General features: G+C 43.3%; 1 long non-coding RNA gene across 1 annotated transcript in view; it reads right to left on the reverse strand.

Annotated features, from left to right (window-relative positions):
* Window positions 1-11,858: 11,858 nt before the first annotated feature.
* The window catches only part of LOC123380528, a 104,760-nt gene continuing 95,106 nt past the window's right edge, over window positions 11,859-21,512 (reverse strand). Inside the window, exons 3-4 of the long non-coding RNA XR_006586427.1 lie at window positions 13,557-13,689; window positions 11,859-12,579 (exon numbers count right to left, since the gene is read on the reverse strand). This is a non-coding gene — a long non-coding RNA (uncharacterized LOC123380528). The remainder of the gene's footprint in view (window positions 12,580-13,556; window positions 13,690-21,512) is intronic.

Here is a 21,512-nt window from a genome sequence, read left to right on the forward strand (position 1 = left end):
CACTCCCTTTGGGATACACTATTTAATCCACTTACATTTATTGTAAGTATGAATATAGTAAGACTTATTTTAGCCATCTTATTTTATGTTTTCCATTTACCATTCTTAATTACTTTTGTTTCTTATCTTCTTTTGTCTTACCTTCCCTTTGATATGTAAATTTATCTTCTGCTGGTTTCAAAATCCTTTATTATTCTGGTGATTGTCCTTAAATAATTGAAACTATACTTAGTTACTCCTCATACAAATATCTAAAGAGCATCAAAGTCTATACCTTCTCTCATACAAGAAAAGAACCCTAAAAGGCACTCATTCTTCTCCAGACATCCTATCTCAACTACTCCTGACTAACACATTGGTATTATCTAAAATTTAGCTGCAGATAATTAAAGGTTGCCAATATTCTCCCTCATCTCTCCAAGGATAGTTATTATGCTTATTTTAAATTTATGTTCTTAGTGCTAAATTAGTTTTGTTTTGTTTTGTTTTACCTCTTAGATGTTGTTCCAATGGTTGCTTGTTTGATGTTTATCTCATAATTTTCCCTGTGAGCTCACCTTTATTTCGTGGGATGGTCCACTGCTTCAGTTAGTTCTATTGACTTGGGAGAAAGGCTAAGACTCTTGGCCCTCTTGGGGAGCTTGAGAAGTAGGAGGAGCCCTCCTCAAAACAGAGAATCAGTCATAAATGTCACCCCACTAAGACATGCCTACTTCACAATGCATCTTCTGGTTCCATCATTCTCCACTCAGATATTGTTGTTGTTGTTGTTGTTGTTGTTGTTGTTGTTCAAGAGCGGTCACTCTCTGTTGTCATTTCTCAGGATGCCTTGTAGGGCAAAGCTGGTAAAGGCAATCTTCCACCTCCACTCATTGCTTTTAGCTTCCTACCCTTCCCAAGTCACCACCTGAATATTATTCTCTCCCTTGGCTGGCATTATTGTTTTCCGACCTGACCACAACCATAGGTGGGCAATCCATCTTCTGGAAAGTGGATGGAAATTCATGGGTGAGTAGATGAAGGCCTGTGTCAGTGGTTTACCCATCTAGCTATGGGACATCCGCTAAATTGTCAAGTTCAAAGTGAAGGCACAACCCCGGCTAGACCAAATTTTGCCTTCCTGGATCACAACTCCAACCTCACACTCATGTAGACTCATGTGGGGAAGGGAGGAAGGGGCTCACCCTCCATGTGTTGCTTCTCTGGAAATTATATCCTGTTCTCCACAACTATTTCTTCTTTACACAAGAATACCTTTCACCTCTTACTCCACTGTTGTTATAACTATTTGTAGCATAAACATTATAGTAATGACATTAGTGAAGTAACTTCTATAGCTGTGAATACAGCAGAAATAGAACTCTTCATCTTTTTTCACTTACTATTATATCACAAAATAAAATATTTTCACATGTATCACTACTTATACTTCATAATTATCTTTTACAAACTTGTTTAATTTTCTGTCAAGTTAAAGTATGATATTACATTTCCTACTCCATTTTCATATATATTTTGTTTGTACAATTTTAATAGCATTTCAAAGATTACTTTTTATTTTTATTTTTTTTTAATTTTTTCAACGTTTTTTATTTATTTTTGGGATAGAGAGAGACAGAGCATGAACGGGGGAGGGGCAGAGAGAGAGGGAGACACAGAATTGGAAACAGGCTCCAGGCTCTGAGCCATCAGCCCAGAGCCTGACGCGGGGCTCGAACTCACGGACCGCAAGATCGTGACCTGGCTGAAGTCGGACGCTTAACCAACTGCACCACCCAGGCGCCCCACAAAGATTACTTTTTAAATGAGAGTATTTTTTAATTTTTCCTTGGGTTAATCCCAAAGGATCTACAGGCAGGTTTTGGTTAAACTACCCAGTTTCCTTCCATAGACTTTATCAGTTTACTGTCAGTGGCAATGTATGGGGAATAGGTTCACTGGCATTTCATCAAAATTAGTCATTACACTCACTTATAACTTTTGAAAAATTAATAGGTACAAAATGGACTGGTAACCACTTCTCAGATCTGGAAATCATGATTCCATCCTGAGACAGAAACAGAAAGAGATACCGAAGCAGAATTTCTCTACTGGAGATTCTGTAGATACTTCTGTAAAAGTTGACCCAATAGGTCATATCACTGCATCTTGTTCCAAAAATATGGATTCAGGTCAGACATCTGATTGCCTTCTTGACCTAAGTTAAAATTTGAAGCAAAGACATTAAAAAAAATTTGTTTTTAATCTTCTGTAACCTAACCTTCACAAATGCCAACACCAAATGGATTTCCAGTGTCCTTCCAAGAGACTTACCTCCAAGTAGCACATTTATCTTGTTTTTTTTCCCCATTTCTCTTATTATATTAAAATAAAACTCCTTTAAAAAATCTGTTTGAACTCTCTTGACTATTGTGTCCTTTCACAATTCCAGAAAAGGAGATGATTTAAAAACAAAAATGCATTCAGTTGGGAGATGATCATGAAGCTGCCACCTAGAAAGAAAAAGGGACTTACCTGAGCCTAGAGATGCATTTGACATCCACAAAGCAAATGTGCTATGGAGAGAGTGATAGCATTCATTATAAAGATAACGATGACTGTTTTTGCTTTAATATTGTGTAACTTTTAAATAGAAAACACAGTAGCACATGTGAATTTCTTCAAAACAACTTATCCCCCAAATTTTAGGAATATGTGGATGTAAAAAGTAACACTGTCATGCTTTGTTTACTGTATTTTTAAAGTCATTAATATCTAGTGGTGACTGGATAGCTACATCCATTGAATGTCCAGCTCTTGATTTCATCTCAGGTCATGATCCCAGGGTTGAGGGATCGAGCCCCGTGTCAGGCTCTGCATTGAGCATGGAGCCTGCTTAAGATCCTCTCTCTCTCTCTCTCTCTCCCTCTCTCTCTCTCTCTTTGCTCCTCCCCCACTTGTGTGCACACACACATGTGCGCTCTCTGTCTAAAATAAAATTAAATAAACAAATAAATAAAATCATTGAAATCTAGATATGAAATCTACCAAGGTTTTCCTCCCAAATATTGAAATTTGTCTGCTTCCCAATCATCAATTTATCTAGATTAAAACTCTACTATAGAATTGATTTTCATATCAACAGTCTCGGCCAGTCTTTGGAAAATGTGTTAAGTGAGGTCTCCAACCATTCCCATTCGCCCTTTCTTTGGCTCCTTCCTTCTCCCTTCTCAGACTTCCAACTTTTGATCTCTCTTATTTTTGTACAAACATTCATAACAACTTCGAGTTTTTTAGCTTTATTTAGATATAATTGATATACCAAAAAATTATACACGTTCAATGTATACATCTTGAAAAGTGTAGAGATGTGCATTTACCCGTGATAATGTCATCACAACCAAGGTACTAAACACATTATTCATCACTTCCAAAAACTTCCTTTGCTCAAGTTTGTCTTTCTTTTTTGTAAGAACATTTAACATGACATCTACCCTCTTAACATGTTTTAAAATGCACAATACTGTTGGGGCGCCTGGGTGGCGCAGTCGGTTAAGCGTCCGACTTCAGCCAGGTCACGATCTCGCGGTCCGTGAGTTCGAGCCCCGCGTCAGGCTCTGGGCTGATGGCTCAGAGCCTGGAGCCTGTTTCCGATTCTGTGTCTCCCTCTCTCTCTGCCCCTCCCCCGTTCATGCTCTGTCTCTCTCTGTCCCAAAAATAAATAAACGTTGAAAAAAAAATTTAAAATGCACAATACTGTTAACTATAAGTGCTATATGTCCAGAACATCTCTAGAACTTCTCTTATGGCAACTTTATACACATTGAAAACACATTCCACTTTTTTAAAATGTTTTATTTTATTTTTGAGAGACAGAGAGAGACAGCATGAGTGGGGGAGGAGCAGAGAGAGAGAGGGAGACACAGAATCCGAAGCCGGCTCCAGACTCTGAGCTGTCAGCACAGAGCCCAACGCGGGGCTCAAACTCACAAAATGTGAGATCATGACCTGAGCCAAAGTCGGATGCCTAACTGACTGAGCCACCCAGGCACTCCAACACATGACACTTTGACATTGATTCACCACAACCAGTGGTCATCGATCCTTGAAGTATCTATTAAACTTATTTACTCAATGAACACACAACTGAGGCCATTGTAGAGACCATTGTGAAGACAGAGTAGGAATGTGAACCCAATGATCTCAACTTGGTACCCAGTTCAATAGCTGCCCAACTGTGTGAACCTTTTGAAGACATTTGACTTCTCTGAGTTTCTATGGGGAAAAATATCTACTGACAGCATAGGTGTGCTGTGAATAGAAAATGAGAAATTATGTAAAAGTAATTTGTAAATTGAAAGGCTTTGTCATTTTCTTAATAATCATAATAATCAATGTGTCCAAAGAGTTACATTCCCAGGAGTAGTCTGATTTTCTTTAATGCACTTGGCATGGCTCCAGAGTCAGTTTGCCTGGGCTCAAATCCTATCCCACTGCTCAGTAACTCCACTATGTCAGGAAATTAGTCAACCCAGGAACCTCAGTTTCCCCGTCTATTATATGGAGATAAAATAACATTCTCTACTTCTTGGGCTGTTGCCAAGATGAAATCATTGAAATAAACTGGTAAACAATATAGTCCCTAGTTAATCAAATTATCTGTGCACATTGGCTATCATTATTATTGTTCTTACTACTATTGAATTTCATACATTTCTGCAGGAGAGATTTTTGGATATTGAGCCACTTTCAAAATTTCAAGTCATATCACATAAAATTTTCTACTCTGCCCCATTAACATGAAATTGCCGGAAAAACACATGTCACAGTTAATCAGGAGTTATTAAGAAAATTATTCTTTTTAGGACGGAAGGAAATTGCCATTTAACAATAGTAGCCAAAGAATGCCAGCCCATCCATATAATTCATTGTCTGTCTGAACCAGGATATTTCAGAGAAAGGGGAAGCATTTCTGAGAAAAGAAATCGATGATTAATAAATGTGTTGGGATAATAGGTGCAAATGAGGGCTGTCCTGGGCAAAGCAGACATATGGCCACTGAGCTGGAAGCTTAGCCTTCTAGATTCTTTCCCAGAACCTCCTAGGTCAAACCTTCTCCTGAAACACAACCAGACCACTCACTACCTCCTGAACTTTCCCTCACTGCCTTTCCTCAAGACTGGCCTTAGAACCTTCTCTCTGGCTGCAAAGTCTCTCTGCCAAGGCTGTCTATCAGAATCTGACCTGGTGCCCACTGTCTATTTCCAAAGACCCTTATGGAGAGACGGCCTCATACCTTCATCCAGTTTATCTCCCTGCTGTGACTGCCGTCAGTATTTCCTTGTCTCTCACAGTATTCTCATCCATGTTCTTCCTTGCATTATGATTGTCTCTGAGCTTGTCAGCTCCTTCACATCCACATGTTTTCAAAAGCACAGTCTGTATCTTATTTGACTCTAGAGCTTAGCATCATATGTGGCAGGTGGCAAATAGTTGGTGAATATTTGGCAAATGAATGAAACCAAGTGCCTCTTGCTTGAGACAATTGAGAGCTGATTTGGCTTTTTCCCAATGCCCCACCCCCAAACTAGAACTCCACCTCAGGCATGCCACAAGATTTACCACAATTTTTTATCATGCTCATGTTCTTCACTTCCCCACACAAAATCTTTAAAAATACACGGCCTCTCTGAACGCTGGAAAGTGTCTGCTGTTCTGAGAGTAATGGGTATTTGGATGGAATGAAGTGTTTTCTGGAAGAGAAATGACCCAGTATGATACACTCCATTTGAATCAGGGACTTTCCACAATTAGCAAACCGTTCAACTTCATAACAGTTCCAAGAAGAATCAGGGTCCTGGAGAGACCATGGCAAAGGTGACTATTATAAAGATTTTGTAGATACCATGTGCTTGCTGCTGAGGGAGAAAGGAACAATTCTGGCCCCTGTAACTTTGCAGGCAAAACCTGAGCGTGTGAGATGCTGCTCATCCAACACTTTCCAAATCCTTAGACATTGCTTAGAATGATGGATGGCACCATCTCAGATGAACAAATGTGGAAGATTTACTTTGGGTTTTATGCAGTTGATCTACCAGAGAGCACCTCTCCCATCCCCCATCTCAAGCTCCACGCCATTCCCAACATCCATCAAGCTAATGATCTAGTTCTGCAGAGAGAAGATGATTCTGGGTTCACACATCACATGATGGCTTAAAGATTCTAGAAGTCCAAAGAAACACTTTCTAATCTGAGTCAAAACAGCTACAAAAATCAAACACAGCAAAATGGCTGCTTCCAAAGAGCCAAATAAAATATCACATGCTCAAAAAAGGTTAACTTTCTCCCCAAGAACATACTCATTTTTATCTTACCATAATCCAAAAAGACTGTCACGCAATACAGGGTTAAAACAGTATATGAAACACAGCATGCTACTTACCAGAGTCTGCTAAATCATACGACACAGTGGCAGGTTCACTGTGGTATTTTAATAATTCTCAAGCAAACCCAGAGTGCCTAATTGTGGTAATCTGACAATACAAATGCCCACCCATCACTTCTGGGGAAGCAAGGACATTTTTGTTGCAGAAGGGAAGTAGATTTTTATCATGTTCCCTCTTTTGATTCTTTAAGTAACCTTAATTGTACAAATGTCTAGTGAGGAAGAATTCATCCTCCTAAGGAATGGTTATGGATAATCCAACATTTTCATTGGTTACTTAGCACCTCACTCTGTGTTAGGCAGTGTTATTGATCCAGGAATTTCTGAGTTACTTGCATAAAAACTCTAGAGCTTGTAGGCAAGGAGGACAATGGATATATCTGCTTCCCCAAATTTGACTTAACAAGAAGAGTGAACCAGAGACAAGTTCCAAACATGGGTCAGCAGGAGGAAAAGCAGGAAGCCCTGAAATGAAACTGCCCTGAGCAAAAGTGAGCTCAGCCTGGGTCCCAGACCCAAGACCTAAGCCTACATGCTCCAGGGGGATGACTCCTGAATTCAGCCTCACACTGACTTTCAGGAGCACCTTCACATTGTCGCATATCCCAGACTGTGGACCACTGCAGATGAGGGTCCTTCATCTCAAACAAGATGTCAACCATTTGTAAGTTTGTGTCCTTTCTCTGGGGACAAGACGCCCAGGCTTCACGAGATTTTCAGATGTGTCATGCTCCAAAAACACCCTAAGAATTATTGCTCTGAAGGCAATGTTGATCAAGAGAGGTTTTTAAGATACCAAACTAGGATTAGGCACACTAGCAAAGACAGTGAGCAGGATCCTTCTTAGACTGAGGTCAGGCTCTGGAAGATGAGTGTGGGACAAGGTCTGCAGGTCAGGGAGGCCGAAGCCAAGGAAGGACCCTTCCATGTGGCCGCATGGGAACAAGAGGACGCTAATCCAGACTTCGTGATGCCAGCCCACCATACTGCCCGGCACTTCTCCGCATTTCATTCAGTTAGGAAATGCTGCAGGTGAATTAGCACAGCCAGAGCGGTGGCTATGTATTTTCTGCATGTCCCTCCTTGACCCAGATTCTAAGTTTTCAGCCAAGTTCTAATCAATGCCCGTGCCTGGTTCCAGATGCGGTGTATTTTTTTCTTTTTTATATAAACGTTTTTATAAAACCATGTATTTCGAACACGTTTCTGCTCTTGAATAACTTTGATTGGAAAACATTTTTCATGGGCCTTCTAAATTGCTGCCTCCTGCTTGTCATTTTAAAAAGAGGGAAAAAATAAAGGGAAAAGAGGAAACTAACAAAACTTACAATTCATTCGGAAGGCGGAGCAAGATTGTGCATGGTTAAGTTTCTCCCACAGACCAAGGCAGAGGCGCTAAGACACAACCACGTGACAAGGACAGGGCTCCCAGGCACCGTGGAGCCTCTTGGAGCAGCAAGCATCTCTCCGCTCTACGAGAGGAAGTGGAGACTGAGTCACAGAGCAGAAGCATCCATGGGGTCCCCATTGCTGCTGCCTTCCCAAGTTTTGTTTGGCAAGTTGGAGAAGTTCTGAAGAAATGTCCCTGGACTTACCAGAATCAGACACTTGCTTAACTGAGCCCTAAAAGCCCCAAATTGCTTGTCCAGGGAAACTGTCCAGAAGAATCCAGTAGAAGATTTGTGAGGGGTCACCTCCTACCCACCCTGTACCTTCATGCGTGCATGCAAGGTGGACCCTCTCGAGATGCAGTTATGTGGGGAAAGCCAGCAGCCTTCATGCTCATCACCTCTCTGTCTTCATAGCCTTTCCCAAGCCCTACCGCATGACCTGCTCTGAACTGATGAGTGTGAAGTCTCCTCAAGACAAATCCCTCGAAATCAAAGTTAACTCGCCATGACACCGTTGCCTCCACCTTCTCCTACCTGACCGAGCTAATGGTGTCCTGGCGTCTTCCAAAGATGGTCGAGAGTGAGATGGCAGTTTGGATGTCCATACTGCCTGAACCAGGAGAAGAGCCACATGCCTTTTGATTCACAGATACTCAATTTGATTCACACGTATTCAAAATTTCCTTAGTTTTGGTACTTTTCAGAGCCAAAGAGATGCAAATATAGTACAACCTCAACTGTATGAAAATCCAGATCATGACAAGAGATTGTTCAGGACTTCTCCACATGATGGAACACGTAGGCTTCAGATACAGTAGGAAACACTCCGATGTGCAAGCCGGTGACTTGGTTCAGTTCAACACTTTTTTAAAGGCATGCTGCATGCATCAGGGCTTATGTTACCATAGGAGATAAAGTCACACATGATACCACCCTCTCTGTGTGAGCAGACACACACACTGAAATGAATATTTGTAACACAGGGTGAAAATGTTGTAAGTTCCTACAAGAAGGAAAATGGGCATGGAAGCAGAAATGTAACTTGGGGCAGAAGGACAAGTTTTGTTTCTGAGGAGGAAATATGGAATCTTGAAGAAACATGTCCTTTAAAGGCAGTATTCTAAGTCTTTTCATAAAGGGAAACTTGTGGGGGATGGGGAGATACAGATAATCTGGAAATGGTCTGGAGAAATAGAGATTCCCTGAATAAACAAAACTATGACAAAAATATGAAAAGTCTGACAAAAGTCTGGAAAGTCTGACAAAATCCCTTCATGTGTCTACTGTAGATTCCCCAGCATTTGAGGTGTTTTGGTCACAGAGAAAAATGTGAGCAGCTGGACAAGCAGAGAACTGACTTCAGGTGGACCCTCATCCTGTTCTTCATGAGCTGTGAACTCAGGGAAGCTACCACCTGTCAAGCCCCCATATCCTCATCTCGAAGCAAGGACGTTAAGAGGGACCCTCCTGGGGGGGTGCCATGAGGATGCATTGAGGTCATCCTTGGGAAGTGCTTCAGCAGACGTTGGCTATTATTACTCAGTGGTTATTGCCATTGTTGAATCAAGAGGAGGGTAATGGGTGATTTCCTTATGTTCTTTTACCTTCATGAGCCAGCTAGTCTAGGGTACCTGTGCAGCTTTGACAACGTGTCCCCCCAAATAACTGACAAACTAGACAGTGGGAGATCCTAAAACAACCGGGGACATGCTCTGACATGGAAACATGTGGTTCAAGAGGAGACTGGTCCCATTGAGTCACAGCGTATCCAAGTCACGTGCCCAGTGTGGGGTCTGCCTGTCACCCAGAAGTGAGAGAAGAGAATGCAGAGTTCTGTGGCCCCAGACAGTAATGTTTCCTTGAACAACAGGATCTGCTCCTCCCTGTTACCATGGCCATGGATCTTTCATGGAGTATGGATTCGTCTTACTATGAAAGGCAGCAGCAAAAGTGCCCGTGGGACAGGCTCCCATGATGCTGCTTTGGGTCAGTCCCTGAGCCATCCTACACAGATGGCTGGACACATTCCAGAAGCACCCTTGCTGTGCTCATCAGGATGGCTGCTCCCTACATCACACAAAGGATGGCCCTTCCTGACATGGAGGTACCCTCTCTGCAAAATCCAGTATGGACGAAAATGGTGCGTTGCAGTGTCTACAGCCAGCACTCTGAGCATCTATGACTTGCCTTCATTCCAGAAAGGACCTAATGTGGTCCATGAGTTCTGAAGGCCAGGACACATGGCCTGCCTGGGAGTCAGCACTGAGCCACCCTGGTACCAGGTGATGGGACAGACCACTCCTTTCTCCCTCAGTGGGCCACTCAAGGTGTTGTGGGTCATGTCACCCACAGGCTATCCAGGGTGCCCCATAAGACACCATTGTAGTCAGAAGGTGAGGTCCAGGCACAGAAGTTAAATGAAAGCCAAGACAACACGGGTAGCAAAGTGAACCCCCAAGAACCCTCTGGTGATCAGTTCCCATGAGTCTGTGACCCAACTTGGCCACATCCAACTGGAGACAGTGGTACAGAATGGGGTAAACAGAGGAGTCTGTGACACCTAGAAACCATTGCATGGTTTAAATCCAACAACTATTAAATTCCCACTGAATTCTGTGTTGGAAGAAACTGAAGCAATTCAGTCTGTAACTTTCAGTTATGAAATGTTAGCTTTATATTTCTTTAATGTCTTTTTGTTGGACTATTTCCTTTGACAGCTGGGAAGGCTTCTGGGAAAGGTAACTATTGTTGCCTGTTCATTTTTATCCCACTTTCTTCCTTTAAGGTTTTGGGCAAGAGTCAGCTTATTCACTGGACCCCAAAATAGTAAGTGTTGGGGTTTGTGGGAATAACTTTGTAAATTACTGTCAATTATAAACCCAAGTACACCCACCCCCCAGACCATGCACTGCCCATCATGCACACACACCCCACACATGAAACTGTGCCCAAATGTTCAGAGCTGTCAAGCCTACTCATTCCAATTTGACTTCCGTAGTGAAATGTTTCTTCTGTAGCAACTGAAAGAGGTCTCTGGTCAATTCTGAAAGTCTTTGTTAACAAAGATGTTGTGTTATTACAGCCTGACTAACAAATTCCATTTTGGTATAATGTGCACCATACCTAAGAGAATCTGGAAACTCTAATGGGATGAATAAAGATGCTGAGAGTTTCTTATTTGGGTGTTTTGAAAAATTAAGGACGTATCTCTGAATGACTTCATATGAAACACCCAATATTGTAAAGCTGGACAAGCCTTAGAGAATCTCAGCCTTGGGATAAACGTTTGCTACCCCCTGATGCACCCAGGCCATGCTAGCGGGGATGTGGCCAGTGGACAATGGAGACCATCACAGAACAACCACACCTTAGTGGAACTTCTTCTAGAGGAATCTGGGAGACTCCTTGTCTCTTGTCGGCAGCCCTTCCAGTCCCACCAACACCGCACAACCTCTGCTCTCTGGCACCTTCAGCTGCCAGGGTTGGCACAAGGTTCGCTTGCAAAGACCCCAAGCAATGGCATCCATGCAGACCCCATGGCCCTCAGCCATCTCCCTGCACTGAGCCCTGATGCTGTGTTAGTTTTCACACCATCACTGTGTGCCTTGTGACAGCATGACGAGCCCCTCTGGCAGGCTCCCACGGCCATTGACAGGAGGCACCATAAACTCTTGGGATGGCATCCATGGTGGGAGTGGCCATATAATAGAGTGGTACTACAAACATCCCCCATCACTGCTGAAGATAGACAAGCAAAGAGAATCTCTCAGGGCCAGCTGTTTGGCCATATTGGCAGATGGAACCCTCATAACATTGCATCAAACACCCTGCACTTTAGAAAATGTGAAGATCAGTCTGGCACAGATTGTTCCTTCTAGTGCCAGGTTACAGCCTGCAGACCCCTGAGGCACTAACATCAGGGTGGTGACCAATGTGGTTTTCTTTAACTCTTGATTTAGTGTTATTTTTATTTTGCCTAACACATGTGATGATAAAAATAGTACTACACCATGAGCTAAAGAAGACCAACACTGATTAATTCCTTCAATAATAAAAATCTCATTTATTTTTTAAGCCAAATATAGTATTCTTTGATGAAAAGTTCTGTTTCAAGTTTTCGTGTCTCTGCCCTACTATTGCCCTGGGCATATATTCACCTGAGTCCTTTCTTTTTCCTCGTCACCTGAGCTGGGTGATAGACAGGAGAGCTCATGACGATGAATCAGCCAGAGAAGGAGCCGAAGAGCCCAACATGATGGTCTTTGTTTACAAGAGGTGGTGTGGTCGCGTCTGGGGATTGTTAATACGACTGACATGACCCAAGGGCCCCTCTATGGATGACGACTCCTCCTGTGTGCCAACCTTCTCCCTTCCCTTCCCTGGTCTACCAGGTCCCCATGCCCTTGTGCCTATTTGCTCCTGATGCTATCAGTATCTTCTCTAGATGTCTGAGCCCAAGACACACTTCTCAACACCCCCAACCCCTCTGCCATCCTAGTGATATAGGAAAGAAGACACAAAAATAACACAAAAGTCCAAACAATACAGCACAATCATCATCTCATGTCTATCTTCTTCTCTTTAGAGTTTATAGATCTGAGGTTTATCTAAAGTTTACCAGTTATTTCAAATCTAGCACCCTCGTAATAATAGCTCATGAGTATCAGCTCTGCAGACTCATGTACATGCTTGATAAGTTTCTCCCTGGAGTTATGCTGCAGATACTTACCCAAGCTGATGTGTGGAGCCCAGAAAATCAGTTCTCTGTGAACAGAAAATGTCTCTCTTAGTTTTCCTTTTTTACAAAACTTAATAAGATTGGGTTAAACAAATAGCACTAACATATTAATAATTTATTAGTAATATTACAGTAATAGTAGTAATATAAAATTTAATATGATATATAGTTGTGTATTAATTATATACAATATATCATGTAATATAAAATTTCTAAATGTAGACAATTTCTGGGGAGAAAAGACTCCTAGCAAGAGATAAATATAGGCTCTGTTCTCACTAGTATCGAATGACCATACTGTATTTGAACATCAATTATATCCTAATACTTATTGAAGCCTTGTTTTTATTTTTAAATGAACTAAATGAGTTCAAATAGCCCAAAGAAGGTTAAATTGCTTTTTAAATAATTTAGATTTTAACTGATTCAGTGTTCCTTTCCAATTCTGTAGGCCTGAGGGGGGAAATGCACTTTTAATAGGTTTGTTTACTGATGAAATAAAAGGCAGATGGTCCCCTACGGTTTCTGTTAGAAACTTCATGGAGCTCCCTGAGGAAAGGGTAGGTTATAATTTAACCACATTGGGATGAAAAGCAAATAATCGGCCTCAAGGAGCAAGGCCTCTTTATTCAGCCTCCTCCCCATCCCCGTGAAAAAGACGCGATGCCCAGGCGGGAGCACCCTTGGTGGTGCCCGGGAGGACACAGCTAGGGAAGAGGTTCACAGCACTGGTTGGCCCTTGTGGCCGGCTGCCAGACCAGCCAGGGAAAGTGTCTGCTTTTGCCTGTTCAGCTGTTGTGGGGAAAGAGGGCACATGACTTGAGAAAAGGTTATCGTAGGTCAGAAAGCTGACTTGATTTTCTGAAAAATTAAGGGAGGAAACCCACCACTTCCCACAAGACCCTTGCCTTACAGACAGGCTCAGGGTGGTCGGTGCCCAAGGGCTGACCGCTGAGGGACCCTCTGCCCTCGGCCACGCTCCGGCCAGCCCCCTGTTGCCCACCTGTCTGTGTCGCTGTCCAGCTCTTTCAGGATGAGGGCCACCTCTCCCACTTCCCATTGGTTACACGGAAAACACTCGCAGGAGGCCCAGTGCACTGAATCATGGTGAATTTTGCCTCCAAAACAGGCCAAGGCTGGGGTGATAAAAAAAAGTTTGTGAAATAGATAGTGGTCATGTTCGTAGCACAGTGGGGATGGAATCCACTGAATTGTACACTTAGCATTGGTTATGATGGCAAATCATACATATAATATATAAAATGTTCTTAAAAACGAGGCCACAGGGGGCACCTGGGTGCCTTAGTCGGTTGAGCGTCTGACTTCGGCTCAGGTCATGATCTAGCGGTTTGTGAGTTCGAGCCCGAATTGGGCTCTGTGCCGACAGCTCGGAGCCTGCAGCCTGCAGCCTGCTTCGGATTCTGTGTCTCCCTCTCTCTCTCTCTCTGCCCCTCCCCTTCTTCCTCTCTGTCTCTCTCTCTCTCTCTCCAAAACAAATAAACATTTAAAAACTAGGCCACAGCAATAGGTCAGGCTACTGAGAAAAATGAGAAATTTACAAGAAGTGAAAAATAAAAACTCTTAGAAACGAGTTGCTCCCTTCTGAGAAAGGTATGCACCCTTTGCAAGAATATGTCAGTACCTTGCTTGCACATCAAAAAAGAATAAATTAGACATCAAAAAAACAGCAATAAACAAAAAGACCATTTTCTAATCAGGTTTTGTTCCACTGAGAATCACAAGAGTTGTCAGTATTCCTTAAGATGACAAAATTTTCCCCCTTCATTAGCACGGCAAACTGCAAACGACACCAAACAGATGGCTATAAACCCAGCTGCATGGAGTACTTTTTTTTTTTTTATAGAAAAACAAACAAAAAGAAGAAAATCAACAGCAGTAAGATGTGAGCCTATTAAATTGCACTGAATTTTATTTCCAGTTCGATTGACCATTTATTCTCTAGCCTCAAAATAATCATACAACCCTCAGCATTGGAAAGAAACGTCATTTCTACGTGGTTCGCTTCAGCTGAGATTTACTGCATTCAGTGCTGAGTCCTGGACTTCAAAAGCAGTCAGGGAAATGCTCGATATCTTATTTCCTTATTTTTTTATTTACCTGATTACACCAAAGCGGGCCCAGGACATTTCTTCCTAAATGTGTATATATAATAATTCTCCACAATGTGTTATCCAATAGCAGACTCCATTCAGTCATATGAAGGCAGACAATGCCTATTTCAAGGTATAGCTCAAAATTGAAATGCAATAGTGTACTCCCGGCCAGAAGGTTACAAAGCAGAGATGCATTTTAAGTAAGTGGATTCCTCAGACAACCTTGTCTCTAAGCGTGTAGACGAGTTCTGGAACTGGTTTAAATATAGCTTCGGCAGCTTACATTCTGGGGAGCTGACTACATACCAGGTACGGTTCTCTCTGGATTTTCCCACCAGTCCCATTAGGTAGGTGACATTCATCATCCTTATTTCACCCATAATAGTGATGGGGCACAGCGAAGTCATCTGCTCAAGGTCCAGGCTTGTAAGTGGGGGGCACATAGCAATGCTAACGTGGAAGTGCTGTCCATCACTGGTCTGTGTTGCCTGGTTGTGAGGGTTGTTACCTGGCAGATTACCCCTGCCTGCAAGTCCTTGAACCTTCTATGATTTACTTTGGGTTTTTCAAGTCCACTGGGGCTTTACCTCCTAAAGGTATTTTTTAAATATTGCATTATGTGTTATAATATAATGTTATAATGATATCATAATATAACATCATATATAATATTATGTATCATGTTGCTATTTATTTTATATTATATATGAATATATTATTTTTATTTTCAGTTGCTTCAACTTGATCAAGGAGGGTCCCTTATGTATACTTTTTCAAAAGGATCTTGTGAGATTTTTCACCTGTTTATTCTGTTTTGCTTCAGTCATAAACAATTGGGTTATTAACCCCATACTTCTTTCAAAGTGTAGATGTATGACTTTGCTTAGATCTTTATTTTATTCTAGATCATTCTCTGTGTTTGAAGGGAAAGCCCTTAACTGTCCTGGGTATACATAACATGAAAACAGTCTCATTTTCTTCCTTTGGGGGTCTTACGTGCTTTGCTCACCCCCTTTCCTCATACCAGCAAGTATATCTAGTGGACTGATCCTGCATGGGGAGGGTGGATGTGCCTGTTTAATTTATATAACAATAAAACACCGATACTTACACTTCTGAGATCCGAGCCCTTGGATGCCCTTCAATTGACAACTCAGAACACCTCCCCTCAGAGCTTCTAAATTAGCCACTGCCCAACTCCTGACAGAGCCTCACTGTGTCTGTCACCTGCCAATGTGAGAAAGACAGAGGGGTGTACGGGGACATGCTGCCCATTCGTCCCACGAGGCTCTGGAGGCTGTGGCTCTGCACTGACCTAGAAGGCCGGGAAGCAGCCCAGCCGGACAACATGAGCTCATCTCCCCAGAGACAAGCCTCGCAGACTGCAGACTACAGTTTAGTAATATACTCTCAGCTTTTATTAATTAAAAATCAGACCGTGCCTCTCATGGGCCAGACTCCCTCTCCCTTTGTCCATCTACCTAAAGCTAGCAAGGTGAGATTGGCCAGAATGAGCTACCAGGGCGTCAACCAGAAAAAGGACCTCATGGATGATGTAGACCTGCCCTACAGGCAAATTCTCTCCTGCTCTGCCTTTCCCCCGGCTGGCCTTGTCTTCCCAAGGGGAAGCCAGTAGCCTAAGATTCAGGTGTGGGCTCTTGAAGGGCAGACGCTGTCCGTGGTCCTGAGCTGCGGTGCCCACATGTTCTCAGTGAAGGATGCGCTCCTGTGGGCCAGACTGGCTCTCAGGAATTACAGTTAGTAGTGGGGGCTGAAGCACCAAGGAAGAAAAGGGTCTCTTTGCCAAGCCCTGTGCAGGTGTTCATGCTTCCCGTGGAATCCTCGTGGAGAGGCATGGATGGTCCAGATAAGATTAGGAACGCTGGGTCCATCCATGGCACCTGTATGGGGCACCCATCTGCACCAATCTGAACATGACCTGACAACTAGAAATCCATAAAACTGTGACATCCCTGGCTTTGCTTTTGCTACCAAGAAATTCTGAGCCAAATCTAATGTTCAAAAGAAACGCTATGATCCTGAACTTGTAGTATCCTCGCCTTACCCCTCCTGCCATGTGATCTTGAACTTTTATGTTCATCTCATCTGAATGACTCAGCTCCATTCATCTTTTCTTAGAAGCAGACTCAAGTCTTTTGGAAAAGAAACCAAAGGGAAAGGTTTTAAGTAAATATCAAGTCACTTGCTTTTTCAAGATTGAAAAGTAAATCATAATTTTGCCCCATGTGTCTGGCACAAATGAATATTAATGAATGAACCAGCCGCCAGCCGCACATCCACATCCAAGCTCTACCGCTCTCGCCAATGGGAGAGGAGATGTGGACGTTCCCCTGATTCTAGAAAAGAGCTGAGTTCCCCACACGGGGGTCCTGTGGACAGGGCTTCTGGGGGTGATTTCATAGGATTTGACTCTTTGAAGCTCATTGTTCACTTATTTGTTCATTTATTCACTTAACAACCTTACATAAGGTAGAGTATAAACATGAAAAGATAAGGGTACTCCCAGAAATTGGAAGAGGGTCCCGGAAAAGCAGAAAGAATTGGCTTAGAAATGGATTTTGATTCTAGAATGGAAACTCGCAAGGAACAACACAGGAGATAGGAGGAGGCATACACAGAAGGCAAAGGGACCCTAAGGCATGGCAAGTGAGTGGGCTGAGATCGTCGGAGTGTGGGGACACAGAGGGGGGGACACAGATGGCTTCTCAGGCATGTGACCTCTGCAGCCACCAGGCCTGGGGCATAGAAGGCCCCTGTCCCTGGTGTCACCTTCTGCCATCATCTTGACAGTCTTCATCTTTGAACAAGTGGTCCTGCCTCCCAATTTTGCACTGAGCCCCACAAACTACGCAGCGGACCCTGAAGAGGAGAAGCCGAGAGACAGAGTGAGACACCGTGGCTGGTCTTCTGCGTGGATGGAGGAGTTCTGTGCAGAGTCCAGGAAGCTGCCGAAGCCCTTTCCCCCGGGCTCCACAGCTGGCTCAGGACTGTCCAGACCACACACTCCCCCTGTGCTCCTGGGGCCCGCTGAGCCTGCAGCCCACCCTCCCAGCTCCTACACCCCAGGCCGGTGCAGGGGGGAAAATGCACGGGTATGGGCACCAGGGTCACAGGAAAGTCACCATCTGCATCTCAAACAGCATGTCCTGAGCTGCTCCCTCTCTGTTACCTGCTGTGACCCCACTTCCTTCCCCATTCTTCACTTCACATTCCACGAGCAGACCCCAGCCCTGCACCTGGACGCTTTCCCCTCCCTCCCCCTTCATTCGGAAACCACTTTCCATTTCTGTCCTTGTCCCTCCACCAGTCATGGTCTCCTTTGGGGCGGGGTGAGGGGGGGGGAACCACAGGGGTGTGAGGACAGACCCACTGCACTCATTAACGGCATCTTGGGTGCGGCAGCAAATCTGTGTGCAGATCTTGCTGTCTTCAGCGCCTGAACTTCTCCCTCTTCTGGGATCTTTTGCATAAGTTAATAAACAAGTTGTTTCTTCTAACAGAAATAGATCCATGTGTCCATGCATGCACAACCCTTTCCCTGTTCCTCAGCTACTCTCCTTTCTTGAGCTGGTGCACCTGTGCTGTACCAAACGCATAACCTTGTGTGCATATGGCATTCCCTTCCCTTGTGACTTTATTTGCCTTTTCTTGGTCACAGCTCAAGAGTCCCCCTTGTCCCCCTCACAGGTCTGCAGCCAGGATTTACACACGGTTCTATCTGACTCCAGAGCAAGAGAGGAGACGGCCAACCAATGGAAGTGGTCCCCAAACACGCTCCCTGCCTACTTCCTTTGTGACCTGCCGAAGCTCTATTTTTGGTGCAGCAGATCATCTTGCTGTTCAGCAAATGTTCATTCTCCTGTCCCTGCTCCACCTTGGGCATGGACACACGGGTTGTTTTGGTTCATGGAAGGTGAGCAAGCACCATGCAAGTGCAAACTTGATATGGTACCTCATGGCTTTGCTCAGCTCTTGTGACCCTGTCTTCCACCATGAGAAAAATACGTCCCAGGGGGCCACTGGTCCAGAAGGAGAAAGTACCTGGGGCAGAATGGAAGCCAACATTGACTGGGGCCACATGCAGTCAAGCCCTGCGAACATTAGGCAACCCTCGCTTCCTTAAGCAAGAAACAGTATTCGCTCCAGGAAGCCGTTGACACTGGGGTTCCTCTGCTACACGAATTATCACAGCAAAGCCTGATGAATCCACTCTCCCATGTGCTGGTGTGACCAACCAAGAGTAAAACAGATCCACAAGGCTTACAGGAAAAAGAGAAAAAGGAAATGCTAAGATCTTAGAAAATTCACGGACTAAGTCAGCTTTTCGTGAAAGCTGTGTTTATAGACAAAAACTTCCAAAGTTGCTCTCCCCCAAACACACCAATAATAACTGGCTGATCCATAAATCCCCTTCCCACTGTGAGGAAGACCTTTTTTTCTCCTGTCCTTGTGCTTACATATAAAGGGAGCTGAGTGGGAGTACCAGTCCTGCCCCAGGGCCACCCTGCCCTCATCATGCTCCAGGGGAGGTGAAATGGTTTCTCTCCTGGTGCACTTGAGAGAAGAGACTGGATGGCCTACGCAGGCCCTTTTTCTCTTTTGTCTACTTTCTACCCACCTGCGCACAAGTGTGTGATCTGGTCCGTTCTCTAACATGCTGCAAGGGGTCCCCCCCAGGGAGGAAAACTTAGTGACCCGGTGAGTGGGTAAGTAGGATCGAGGAGTGTGAGAGCAAGTCCACTCACTCGCAGCCCTAATTACATTCTATAAAGAAAAAATAATTGAATAAAAAATTTTAAAAAGACTATAAGCTACCAAAAAGTAAAAAGAAAACAATCAATATAGTGCAATACTCAACAACACCAGGAAAACAAAACAAAACAGAACCACGTCAAAGATTCAGAAAACAGCTTTGCATTATTCCACCTCATTGAAACTTGATTTAGTCCATTTTGAAAAAAGGGACACATTGTACATTTACACCAGGTATGATGATGCCATTAGCAAAATCCTTTAAAACAGTCCATCTCCAAAAAAGTGTAATTCATAAAAAATTCAAAAAAGGTTATTGGGAATAAAGTCTGGTCCCCAATGGTTGGACATCTATATTGTTTCCCAGCTTGTTCCTAATTCAGGGAGGAAAGACACAGATATTAATTGCTGATCTTCCACGGCTTCAACCTAAAATAATTTACTGTGACACAATCTAGAACAATATAAAAATTATGTCTGGCAGGGAGGAAATTAGTGGGTTTAAGTCCAAGACCCATGAAGGGGTAAGCAAGTGATGTCCTATATTCATTCATGCCCCGCCCACCTTGGACCAGCATGGAGTATATGTCTCAAAGACCCTTAGGCAAAGGAGGTGTCCAGGGTAGGATGTGAAACAAACTAAGCTATGGAAACCTTAAATCAATTTAATGTGTGGCCATTTGTCCTTCCATGTTGGAACACTGATCAATTTTAGCATAAATAACAATTGACACCTTGAAGAGAAACGTCAATGGTTCTCAATGGTTCATGGGATTGAACTCCTGCTAGAGAATAAAAAAAAATATCCACTATTCAGACATACGTGGTGAATTCAAAACACGGCCTCTTGCCGAGAGGACTAATAACAGTCATGAGCCATGGAAGTTTCCGAAAAAGGCACATGAAAATAGTTGGCAATTGAAGTGGGAAGAACCGTAATTAATGAATTGCTAGTTGTTACTGTGAATTTTCTAGGCTTTCACCAAGGTTTTCACCTCTAGCTATACCTTGCAGCTTCCACATAATGAAGTCTTTAGAAGGATAGAAACTCCATACAGTGAGAATGTTTTCTAAGGAGGTTTTTCTGGTTCTGTGCAGAGGGGACTTCCCACGTTAGAGCCAACCTTCTCACCTTCTAGGAAACCACACGTACACCAGACTTCTAACAAACCTTTAGAATGAAAAATTGTTTACCACTTATATTTATCATAGACAAATATCCTATAAATATCATAGATAAATGGGTTTCAGTCTATTTAGAAAAACCAGTTTAGGTACATCAAATTGCTCTAATTCTAGCCAGCACTGAAACTGCACATTTAACAGGGCACCTGGGTGGCTTACTCAGTTAAGCATCCCACTCTTGATTTCGGTTCAGGTCATGATCTCACAGTTTGTGAGATCGAGCCCCGCAGCAGGCTCAGCACTGACAATGCAGACCCTGCTTGGGGTTCTCTCTCTCTCTCTCTCTCTCTCTCTCTCTCTCTCTCTCTCTCTCTCCCACACACACTTTCTCTCTCAAATAAATAGACTTAAAAAAAAAAAAAAGAAACTTCTCATTTTAGTTATTTCCATACCCCTGTCCAAGCAAATGTGTTTGTCATTGGAAATATCTGTTAAATAGTTCAAAGACCTCCTTTACTGTCTTCTCTGATCCTGGGAGTCTGTGGATCACTGATTTAAAGAGCTCTCCCACTAAAATCCTGTCCAAATAGAGTTGTAATGGCAAACATTAAATCCTTCATGTGGAGTAAACGTCTGGCTTCATGACAACACTCCTACTACAGTTACATGCTGCCAGAATTAGGGGGAGAAAATAATTCTTATCCACATGCCTATTTGAATACGGATTTCTTAATTCACCTGTTGGTTACCTTGGAAAATTACAAGCTGACTAGTGAAGGAATGAATAATACTGAGCTGGGGGTTAGTGAAACAAAAGTAGGGATATTGCTCTCAGAGTTGACTTGTGTGAGATCTCACAGTGAACCTTGCTGGATGTACAGGGACTTGCAGAGGGACCTTGGGGACCAGACAAAAGGATATGAGAAGCAAAACTAGTGCCCTAACCC

Source organism: Felis catus, chromosome A1, assembly GCF_018350175.1.
Source record: "Felis catus isolate Fca126 chromosome A1, F.catus_Fca126_mat1.0, whole genome shotgun sequence".
In the NCBI taxonomy this organism is placed as follows: Eukaryota; Metazoa; Chordata; class Mammalia; order Carnivora; family Felidae; genus Felis; species Felis catus.